Source organism: Asparagus officinalis, chromosome 4 (genome assembly GCF_001876935.1).
Source record: "Asparagus officinalis chromosome 4, Aspof.V1, whole genome shotgun sequence".
Classification (NCBI taxonomy): Eukaryota; Viridiplantae; Streptophyta; class Magnoliopsida; order Asparagales; family Asparagaceae; genus Asparagus; species Asparagus officinalis.
In genome coordinates this window covers 125,482,452-125,494,037 of record NC_033797.1, presented here as the reverse complement: position 1 = coordinate 125,494,037, position 11,586 = coordinate 125,482,452, and positions in this window count along the sequence as shown.

The window sequence follows — 11,586 nt, the reverse complement described above, 5'->3', positions numbered from 1 at the left end:
TATCTCGATCCCTAATTAGAGATAAGTCTACGCCTAACACGCGTTGCCGGTTAATCTTTCGCCGTGAAAAAGACACCAGGATTCATGCCTGGGGGAATCTATCTCGACCCATAAACAGAGATAAGCCTGCATCTAACACATGTTGCCGGGTAGCCTATTCCCGCAATAATGGCAAAGTCTACGTGTTCAACATCGTAGCAGGTTGTTATTAATAACACCAGAATCCATGCCTTACACGCATGGGGGACTTTATCTCGGTCCCTGATTAGAGATAAGCCTACGCCTAACACGCGTTGCTGGTTAGTCTTTTTCCGTAAAAATGACAAAGTCTATGTATTCAAAATCATAGCATCAAGTCTAAGAGGGTTCATTCTCTTAGTACAACGTTACATGTGAAACGGATTCAAATAATTCACATGCTAGCCCGACTCAAACGGTAGTCGGTAAAGGCTTATCAAATCCGTTAATGGCTGAGAGTTTGCCAAAAATCCTATGCATGTTTGTAGGCCCATCAGGTTAATGGATGTGAGCCAAAACTTGAAACAAAGAAGCTAAAGACGAGTCTTAAAGACTTAGTCAAAAATACACGAGAGCCAACTCCGCATTTCAAGTTCAAAACGCATGGGTCCACCCCCTCATTTCAGAAGCAGGATAATGACGCATACCTTCATACAGGTCCTGCGTGATAAATCCCTTCAACCAAGCTGCCTTCGAAGCGAGTGCAGAGAACAACTCCTTTGTGACAAGGAATCAAAAGCTCCAAGATCAGAGTTGAGATCCAAAGTATTCCGAAAATTCGTCTCAGTCAACCGCGAACTTTCGAAAACTTTGGAGGGGGTTCTGTAGGCTGTCTAAAAATCAGAATAGATACCTTATCCCCCATCAAATACCGATGATGGAAGTTACAATCTGACGACTTCCAGAAGGCTACAATTTGAAGACTTTCACGTAGAAGGTTACAATCTGACGACCTTCACAACAACTAATGAAAGCTCTAATTCAGCAGCCTTCATAATCAACATCGGGAGTTACAATCTGACGACTCTTATATTCTCAAGGAGCCAAGATGAAGATTACAAGATGACGATCTGTGCAAAGCTCTAGCAAGAGAGACTACAAATTGACGGTCTCTTCATATTAAAATGCAGATATCTCTCAAACCGTAAGGAATTTGGCAAAACCGACGGAGCAAACTGAACCCTATGGGGTGGGTTTGGTCGGCTTCGTCTCGTCGAGATAGCCGATTTTCATATATAATTCGTCCAATTCTGACTTACGGTTTGAAAGTTATGACCTGTTCTTCGCAGCAAGTTATGTTCTGAAGTCCGTCTGCAAGACTGGACTTCATCAGAACATTGGACTTAGCCTGAAGCCCGCCAAGCCCGCCTAAGGTTCGCCTCTGCATTACAGAGTCAAAGCGCACATGCTCAACTCTGCGTTTTCAACATCAAAACGCAGAGTTAATCGCTAAAACAGCACAACTGTGCGTTTTCAGCCTTTAAATATAATTCGTCCAATTCTGACTTACGGTTTGAAAGTTATGACCTGTTCTTCGCAGCAAGTTATGTTCTGAAGTCCGTCAGCAAGACTGGACTTCGTCAGAACATCAGACTTAGCCTAAAAGCTCACCGAGCCCACCTAAGGCTCACCTCTACATCCAGACTCAAAACGCAGAGGTCATGCCCGCGTTCTAAACTCAAAACACAGAAGTCGTGGCTGCGTTCCAGATCCAAAACGCAGAGGTCCTGGCTGCGTTCCAGATCCAAAATGGAGAAGTTGTGGCTGCTCTGCATCCAAAACTCAAAACGCAGAGGTCGTGGCTGCGTTCCAGATCCAAAACGCAGAGGTCGTGGCTGCGTTCCAGATCCAAAACGCAGAGGTCGTGGCTGCGTTCCAGATCCAAAACGCAGAGGTCGTGGCTGCGTTCCAGATCCAAAACGCAGAGGTCGTGGCTTCGTTTCAAACTCGAAACACAGAGGCCGTGGCTACATTCCAGAGTCCAAACGCAGAGTTCGTGGACTCAAAGCGCAGAGTCCACGCAGAACCCACCTCTGCGTTTCCCAAACACAAAACGCACACGGACTGTGCGTCCTCCAGCAGACATTCAACTCTGCAACGCAGAGTTAAAACACGAAACGCACACAGACTGTGCGTTCTTCAAATACTCAATCCTGCGTCTCAAACTCAAGACGCAGAGTTGGGATTCAGCACACAAGCGGCCTGTGCATCCCTAATTTCCAGAACGCATGCGGCCTCTGTGTTTCAAATCTCTAGCAGAGATTTAACTCTGCGCCTCAAGCCTTAGGCGCAGAGTTAAGGCCCAGAACGCCAAGTTAGGCGTTTGACTTGTTCAAACACAAGTTGAACGGCTTAACAACCGTTTATCCCACGATCTGAGGGATTCTCGCCCACTCAGGAGCGAATTAAGGGGGCGGTTACACCCCCCTTAATCTCCTATAAATACCTCAAAACTCAACTGAGTTCGGATTCTTCTTTTTTGGGAAACAAAGAAGAGATCTTAGGCCGGCTTGGTGGATCGGGGAGATCGGCATCATTCTCCAACGGAGATCATCCTCAATTTCAGCAGCAAGGAGCTCGTCCTTGGCTTATAACCGACTTTCGGTTAAATCAACTCTTCCATAGAGTTTCAAACACATTCAGAGTTATCAACTACGTTCAGAGTTATCAACTCGTAAAACTCACTCCGAGTTATTAACTCGTTAAGAGTTATTTTCAAACTCGCCACGTAAGTTCTCCACAACGTCAAATCGTGAGGAGAAAATCATGTTCCAGTGAATTAAGACGTTCGGATCATCAACGAGAAGCAAACTCGACGCGAGCATTCGAGGGAGGCATCTCATCGCCACCGTGAAGAATCCAGAATTAAACAAAGGGGAGAATCCAGATCATTCTCCTCTGTTTTGTAATCAGGAAATCCAAATTGTAATCAAGATTGAGAGGGTTGTAATCATTCTTTTTCTAAGCAGTTAGAGAGAATAAATCAAATACGATTCTTTCATTATTTTTCTTGTTACTACAAATTTTCCACCAAACAACGACTAGTTTTAGGTAATTTTATATTCTATTTCTGCTAAAGTGATGATAGTAAAGCAGGTACACCGTACATCAACGCTCTTTAAATATGTCACAATTTTCAAGACAACTATCCTACAAGTTCAGTGTCATTTTCTTATCTTAACATGCCCATGATCCAGTCTTTTTTAACCAACCTTATGTAGTATTTTCCCTAAACATGTAGCTAGAAGTCTCATGCTTGAGCCAATACATTAATCAATATTTAACATGGACTTATTTTTTTCTCCATTCGTTACAACGTCATGTTTTATCTATTTTAAGCATATACCTATTACTCATGGTTTATAAGTTATAACAAAGTGTTGAGCTTTAACAAGCTAAACTTTATACACAAGTAGAAAAAAATGCTCAAATAACAACTATCTGTACTGAAGATCTATAAAAAACAATAAATATCTATAAAAAAAATAAATATCACTGCATACCATATCATACTGGCAATTAGGTTTAGCCGCCCATAAACGCAAATTGATAGTATTTCTTGTCCCATAACCTGGTATTGGGTTGTCATAAGCAACGGCCTCAACCTATGAAGTTGAAATGAATTAGAACTGAAAACATCAAAATTTTAGTAGGCTGGACTCAGGAAAAGATTCTGATATTCCAAAAATGAGGAATTATGGTATAGCAAAAAGCATGAATATCACAATACCGTCTCTTTAGGAATCTAAACTTTGAACTTTAAATCAATCTATCAAGCAAAGAATCAAACTTTGCAATCCAATCAGAGATCTAATGCAAAATACCTCTATTACATCGTAACCTTACCTTCACCAGCGAGCTTGGATGTCTGACATGGAGGAGGAGGCAGCGTCTGAAGAACTGCTAGATCAAGAACTAGTCAAAGACTAAAAATAAATACTCCTTAACACAGAAAAAGGAAAGCTTATTCAAGAGATCAACAAAACCAATCAAGCAACGAATGAAAAGAGAAAGTTCAGTGGGTTAAATTTTCCTCCTTATTTCAACCTGATTCTCCTTCTCTTGCAATTCATTGTCAGGATGTATATAGGCAAATAGACACGTACTCTTTCTAATTCTAGAATCAGACTGAAAATGCAGAAGTTATGTTACCTCCTATAACTGTAAGTAAATATGAAGATAATTTTTATTCAAAAGCTAAAAACTGGTGATGAAAATCAGTTTGCTAGCATCATATTTCAACCTTGTAGAAATTTATTCTAGTGATAATACTGGCAGTTTCCTATGGTATGAGGGTATATATCTCTCTCACTAGCAAGATTAGGTATGCTAATCAATGTCCAACACTCACTAGCAAGATTATGTATGATAATACTGATATATATCTTTGGGAATCAGCTCTTAAACCCAGAGGAATGGATCAACGGTTTGTCTAGAATGGCCATGATATTGACAAGGCATTGAATGTGTGATTGGCAAAATAACTAACTTGCAGACATAGTTAAGAAATTTCATCTATTAAAAACAGGACCAACCTGTAGGCATCCACGAACCCCTGACCACATTCCTCTTAAGCTTACTCCCAACACCAGTGTATCTTATGAGAAGAAGAATTTTCTCGCCTCAAATAGCCCTAACTCTTTGCCAATGTCAAGTCCATCTAAGCCTCCACAATCTTCCCTCCCAATTTCCCTATACCCCAAAATCAAACCTTAGTAAAAATGTGCATCAGATTTGTAAAAAAGGAGGCACAAAGAGAACTTATTTGCATCCGAAATTCATCAGCTTATCCTCAACTGTAAGAGCCCTAGGGCGCTTCAAACATAAACAAAAATGAGATTTTGAATCAAATCCACATCAGAACTTGGTGTAAAGATCTAAAATCAAAGCTTACATCAATGACACTTCTATGGACTAGATCGAACAGAAGCATTCGATTCTATGCATATTGCCACAATCTGACATAAAAACATCAAAACCCTAAGGATCAATTCCAATGGGTAAGAGGAATAACAGTCAAGGAACTGAGAGAGGGCGAGTTCAAAAAACCCTAGTTTAGATCGAAACCCTCGAACGCCTCCGAGATCGATGCGGCATCCACCATCGCCGTACGATCGGAATCTGATGGTTCCGTCGACCACCTGGTCACGGCGGTTGAAACCCCCAATGAAATTGATGAGGAGGTTAGGGTTCCAATGAGGAGGAGAGGGAACGGGTCAGGGCTAGGGTTTTTGATGCTATAGATGGCGGCGAACTCCAGATCTCGACGGTGGCGGCGAACACCTACTGGAGCTTGAGTTCAGATGAGAGAGAACGGGGTTTGGGGCCGGTTTTCTGATGAGAGAGAGAGCGAGAGAGAGAGAGAACGGGTGGATGGGGGGTTTGTGGGTTTTTTTCATTTTTTGGCGAAAATAAACGGGGGGAAATTTTCCTCCCTCGGGTGTAGGCTAAAATCAACTTGCTCCAACGGTTTAAACCGTTGGGGCAAGTGAAATCAGTCCCAACGGTTCCTTACACCCGTTAGGGGTAGAGCCTCTTTTCACTAGTGATTATACATGTCTCAGATTGGGTTCACCAAAACTCAATGGGAGTTCAATTGGGTTTTCAATAAAACTGATAAAAATAGAACTCACACCTCAATTCGGGGATCACCAAAACTCAAAACAATAATACTGACCATTAAAACTCAATTAGAGTTCACCAACTGTACAAATAATCAAACCTGAAATCAATGTATATTCAAAAATCACAAATAAATTATACACACACGCCCACACACACACACACACATACGATTCTCCATTGATATCGAAGCATGGTCACCATATACCTTAAACATTATGCCAAATAGTAATAAGAGATTTCATTGCACGTTTGGTTTAATCTATTTTTAGAAGTCAATATTATCTATTAACATAATCCAATTTCAGAAGTCTGAAATAAATGTATATTCAAAAATCGCAAATTGTTTAAATCTTATCAGATTTGTGAGCAATCATTTATCATTGGGATCCCCTTGAACCTGAATAAATAATAATTGGTTGTTAATCTTCATGTGAATTGTGTAAAAACCTACAAAAAGGAACCATCAACCAGACAAACCAAATCCTTATTTCTATCCATACTGGAGTTTTACCTCATGCTGGACATTTATTCAAAAAAATTCTAAATTGGCTCACGATTGTTGACTTGTATATGGACATTTGTTAGGCCATTGATATTAGAGGTCAGCTATTTTCTTTGAGTACCCGCCTACTTTTTACCTAAATTCCCACCAAAATTTTCACCAACGAATAACGAGGATATTATTATTTCCTCGCTGATTGTCTTTTTAACAAGGAAATGATTTCTCGCAAAACAAAATCTTTTAGCGTGGAAGCATTAAATTTTTCGTTATTGAATTTGGTGGGTTTTGCACATTTTTCCGTCAAACTAATAAAGAGAAAACTATTATTTCCTCGCTAATTGATTCTTTTAATGAGGAAAGGGTTTCTCGTAAAACAAAAAATTTAGTGAGGAAACCTTCAATTTGTCGTCAATGAATTTGGCGGGTGTTGCTCATTTTTTCGCCAAATTAATAATGAGGAAACTATAATTTCCACGCTAATATGTTCCTTTTTACGACAAAACGGTTCTTCATAAAACAAAAACTTTTAGCGAGGAACCCTTAAATTTGTTGCTATTGAAATTGGCGGGTTTTGCATATTTTTTCACCAAACTAATAATGAGGAAACTATTATTTCCTCGCTAATTGGTTTTTTTAAACAAGGAAACAGTTCCTCGTAAAACAAATATTTTAGCAAGGAAACTTTTAATTTGTCGTCAATGAATTTGGCGGGTGTTGTAAATTTTTCAGCCAAATTAATAGTGAGGAAACTATAATTTCCTTGCTAATAGGTTCTTTTTAACGAGGAAACAGTTCCTCGTAAAAACAAAAACTTTTAGTGAGCAAACCTTAAATTTGTCACCATTGAAATTAGCGGGGTTTTTTTTCTCCCGCCAAACTAATAATGAGGAAACTATTATTTTCTCGCTAATTGATTCTTTTGATGAGGAACCGGTTCCTCGCAGATTATGGATCTTCAGCGAGGAAATCATACTTTTTCGTTATTACATTTGACGGGTTTTCCTCTATTTTCTGCCAAAAGAACAGCGATGAAATGATTATTTCCTCGTTAAATGTGCATTTCACGATAAAAAAGTTTATCACCAAAATCTCATATTTCCTCGCCAATAAAATAACTAGTTAGGAGACCAAATCATGATCATCTTTAGTGAGGAATTAAAATTTTCATCATAGAAGGTGGTCTACTGTGAGAAAAATATATTTCTCGTAGAAGACCTACTCATATTTACTGAGGAAACAATATTTTCCTCGTCGAAAGTGATATTTGTTGAGGAAAATAATTTTCTCGTAAAAAAGTTGGTCGCTAAAAGACCTGTCCATTGTAGTGAATATTAGATTTGGTTCTCTCAAAACTACCACATAAATAGTGTAGATTAATGATTTTAACCATAACCATTTATTCTTTAGTTTAGGGTTGTCGTCTATCTTGAGTGAATTAGGAACGTAAACATCATAACAACCCATTAAACAGGAGATCATTGTGTAAAAGTAGTAATTTTGATATTGGAGAAGATGCAAATTTTTTACTTTATCTATTAAAAAGCATAATTATAAATTCAACTTATTTGGATTCTTTCCACTACTAAAAATTACCAGAGTGATCATTATTGTTTATCATATATAGCCATCAATCTTTTTACTGGATGGTTGCGGCTGGCATTTAGCGGAAAATGCGAATGGCTGCAAAGGGTAAGTATTCAATTTCATTTATCACCAATATGATCTGTTTGTTTTTAGGGATTTTTAATTATAAACAGAAGTTTTATCCACGTTTACATAGATAGCCACATATACAAATTCTATACTTTGAGTTTGAGTTTGAAGGTAAGTAACCTTTGTATTTTGAGCTTGAAGTAGTCTCAACTACGTTGGTTTTACAGTAACTGAGGTCAAACTTTGGGTTTAAGTACTAGGCTAAACGACCAATTCTGTCCACGTATTGGGGCTTCGTACTCAAAATGGCACCTATACTTTATTTTTTTTTCTCAACTTTATCCTTGTACTAGGACTTCATTGATCCTCCTACTTTATTTTTTTTCTCAACTATGTCTTAAGCTAACTTTCAACATTTTGTAGTAAACTCCCAATAACTTTCAAAATCACACTAAATTGCTAATAAATTTTAAAATCATACTAAACTGCCAATAACATTTCCGGTAAATCTCAAAGTTAACATTTTTTTTTTGATAGAAAAACAAGGGTTAGACCCTGTTCATTAATAAACCAAAAATCAAGTACAAAGTTGTTTTAAGTACAAAAAGGATACGAAATGTATCCAAAAGTTAGTAGATAGAAAATATAATTTCTTATAATTAGGGACGTATAACCTTCTTCTTCCAAAGATCTATGAAGATGAAGAGTGGGCATTGCCGTCATTCACCATTGACATAGATATAAAGAAGAACCAAAGCTAGCTACATGTATAATTATAAGAAACTAACTTTTCTATAAACTAACAGACCAAAAAACTATAAACAAGATGAAAGAAGTTCCAACAGACAGAAACTAACAAAAACAAACCCAGAAATATAAAACTTCATTATGAACTTCTCATTAAGAACTTCTCCTACTCACTGGATATATCTTCAAGCCTTGTAGAGAGATGATTAGCAACTGAACAACTTCCAAATCCTATCCATTCATATAAACCAGAGATAGAGAGGTTAATAATGGATTTATATGAAAAGTTAGTATGATCAAATATGAATTTGTTTCTTGCAAGCCAAATATTCCAGCATACTGATGATAGAATTGTACACCATAAGTGTCCATTCATGCCATTAAGTTTCTCAACAGTTTTTAGGAGATTTGTGAAGTATGGAGGCCATTGAAAAGGGAGGTAATACTCTTTGAAGTGTCGCCAAATATGCAATGATATAGAGCATGAATAAAAAAGATGATCTCTAGATTCTTCTTCCAACCCACAGAAAGAGCATATGTTGTCTCCCTGCCATCCTTTTAAAAGAAGATTGTCCTTAGTGTGCAATTTGTTTAGTGATAAAAGCCAAATAAAGAACCGAACTTTGCTTGGGATGATAGAATTCCAAATAACCTTGTAAAAAGGAGAGAGAGAGAGAGAGTACCTCTAGAGATTTGGAAATTATAAAAAGATTTAACTGAAAAAACTCCACTTAGTGTAAGAGACCATCTGGGTTGGTCATGTTGATTGGAGGCATGATGAGGCTATAAAGAGTCCATGAGATATAATTTGTCATTTTGCGATGAAGGAGTTATACTTCTTCTCATCAAAGGGTGATAATGCCATATATTATCCTGAAAGAACCCCTGACTATAGATAGATGCATTAATGGAAAAAATAACTTGTATAAAGATGGATAAATGCTAGCAAAAGAGTTAGCTCCAAGCCATTTATCTTCCCAGAACCTTATTTTGTCACCAGAGCCTAGTTTCCATTCAATGTTGTGGAAAAAACCTTATTATGAGAAATGATGTCATTCCAAAAAGAGGAATTTAATGCATTGATACGAATAGATTGAATGTTATAACTTCTGGTAACATAAAGTTGATGAAGGAAAGCATCAGTTGTGGAATTCCTATCCAAACATTTCCATAGCCATTTTGCTAGAAGAGAAGAATTGAAAATTTTGAGATCTTTGACTCCTAATCCACTCTCTGATTTAGTAAGACATACTCTCTTCCAGTTAGCCAAACATTTAAAGGCATTACTTTCTTCATTTCCTGTCCAGAGGAAATTTTTCCTGATTCTGTCAATTTCCTTGATGAGCCACACAGGTAATTTGTAGAAGGACATGAAGTATAATGGAATGGAAGATAAAACATAATTTAATACAAAAAGCCTCCCACCAAAGGATAATGAGTTTTTCCTCCATGTAGATATCTTCATGTTAAGGTTATCAAGGATAGGTTGCCAATCAGATTTAGATAGCTTCCCATTTTTCAGTGGTAAGCCTAGATATTTGATGGGGAGATGATCCACTTTACAGTTAAGTGTTGATGTAAGGGAATTATCTTTTAATTGATTTTTGCCAAAATATACAAGAGAAGATTTGGAATAATTGATACCAAGACCTGATATTTCTTCAAAAATATACAAAATTGTTTTGAGAATTGTAATGTCCTTTGAAGAGCTTTTGACAAAGAGAAGGGTGTCGTCATCATATTGAAGAGTTCTCAACTGGTTTAAAGGTTCTTTGATTCCAAGACTAGATAGTAGACTAGCTTCCACATTGTTCATTATCATTCTGTGAAGGACATCCCTTGCGATGTTAAATAATATTAGTGATAATGGATCTCCGTGTTTAAGGCATCTCTTATAGTTAAAGAATTTAGTTAGTTACCCATTTACTAGCACTGCACAACTGGAAGAAGAAATGATATTATGAATCCATGAACACCATCTAGGACCAAAACCTCTTGTCTTTAGCAGATCAATAAGGAAATTCCAGTTCAAGGAATCAAAAGCTTTAGCAAAGTCTATTTTAATCTTGGCAACTTCTTTCTTCCTCCTAGAACAGAAATATATCATTTCATTTGTAAAAAGAATAGAATCAAAGGTTGATTTTCCTGCTTGAAAAGCAGATTAAGTAGGAGCAACTAAAGATGGCATATGATGAGATAATTTGCTTGCAAGAATTTTGGTAAAATTTTTGAAAAGGCAGATAATTAAACTGATTGGTCTAAAGTCTTTCACCATTGAGCTGTCTTTAATCTTTAGGATTAGAGTGATGAAAACTTTTTTCACTCTATGAAGACTGAAAGAATCATGATAGAAAAAATTCATAAGAGAGATAATATCTATTTTGATTAAATCCCAGAAAGTTTTGTAGAAGATCATAGAAAAACCATCAAGTCCAGGAGCTTTGTTAGGGTTCATACCAAAAACAGCATTTTTGATTTCAACTTCTGAAAAAGGTTCCTCCAAAGAAGATAGATTTAAATCTTGATCAAGATATAGAGAGGACCAATCTATGGATGATACGTTTCTATTAGATTGTCCAAAAAGACTGTAACAAAACTCAAACAAATCTAGCAAAAAGATAAAAAATAGAAGGCTAGAAAAATTAGCCGTTGGACCGCCAGTCGACTGATCAGTCGACTGATAAGCTAACCATTACAGTCATTTTCCAGCTCATCAGTCGACTTACAACATTTATCAGTCGACTGGTCAGTCGACCAAAATAAAACCGAAACTTTTAAAAATTCCAGACGTTTTCTTCAGTTAACTGAACACATTCATTAGTCGACTGATAACGTAGTAGCAGCCTATTTTGAATAGTAAAAACCAACTTTGAAGAGCCTTTAAAAATAGTAAATAAATTCCAAAAAATGTAAAACTTTGGGAAATGTTTATAAACATAAATATGAACATGTTGAAAATGGAATTTTTCAATTTACTCTTACCATTTTTGAAATCTCAGAAATATTTAAAAACACTAAAATACATGTTTAATAAAACATGT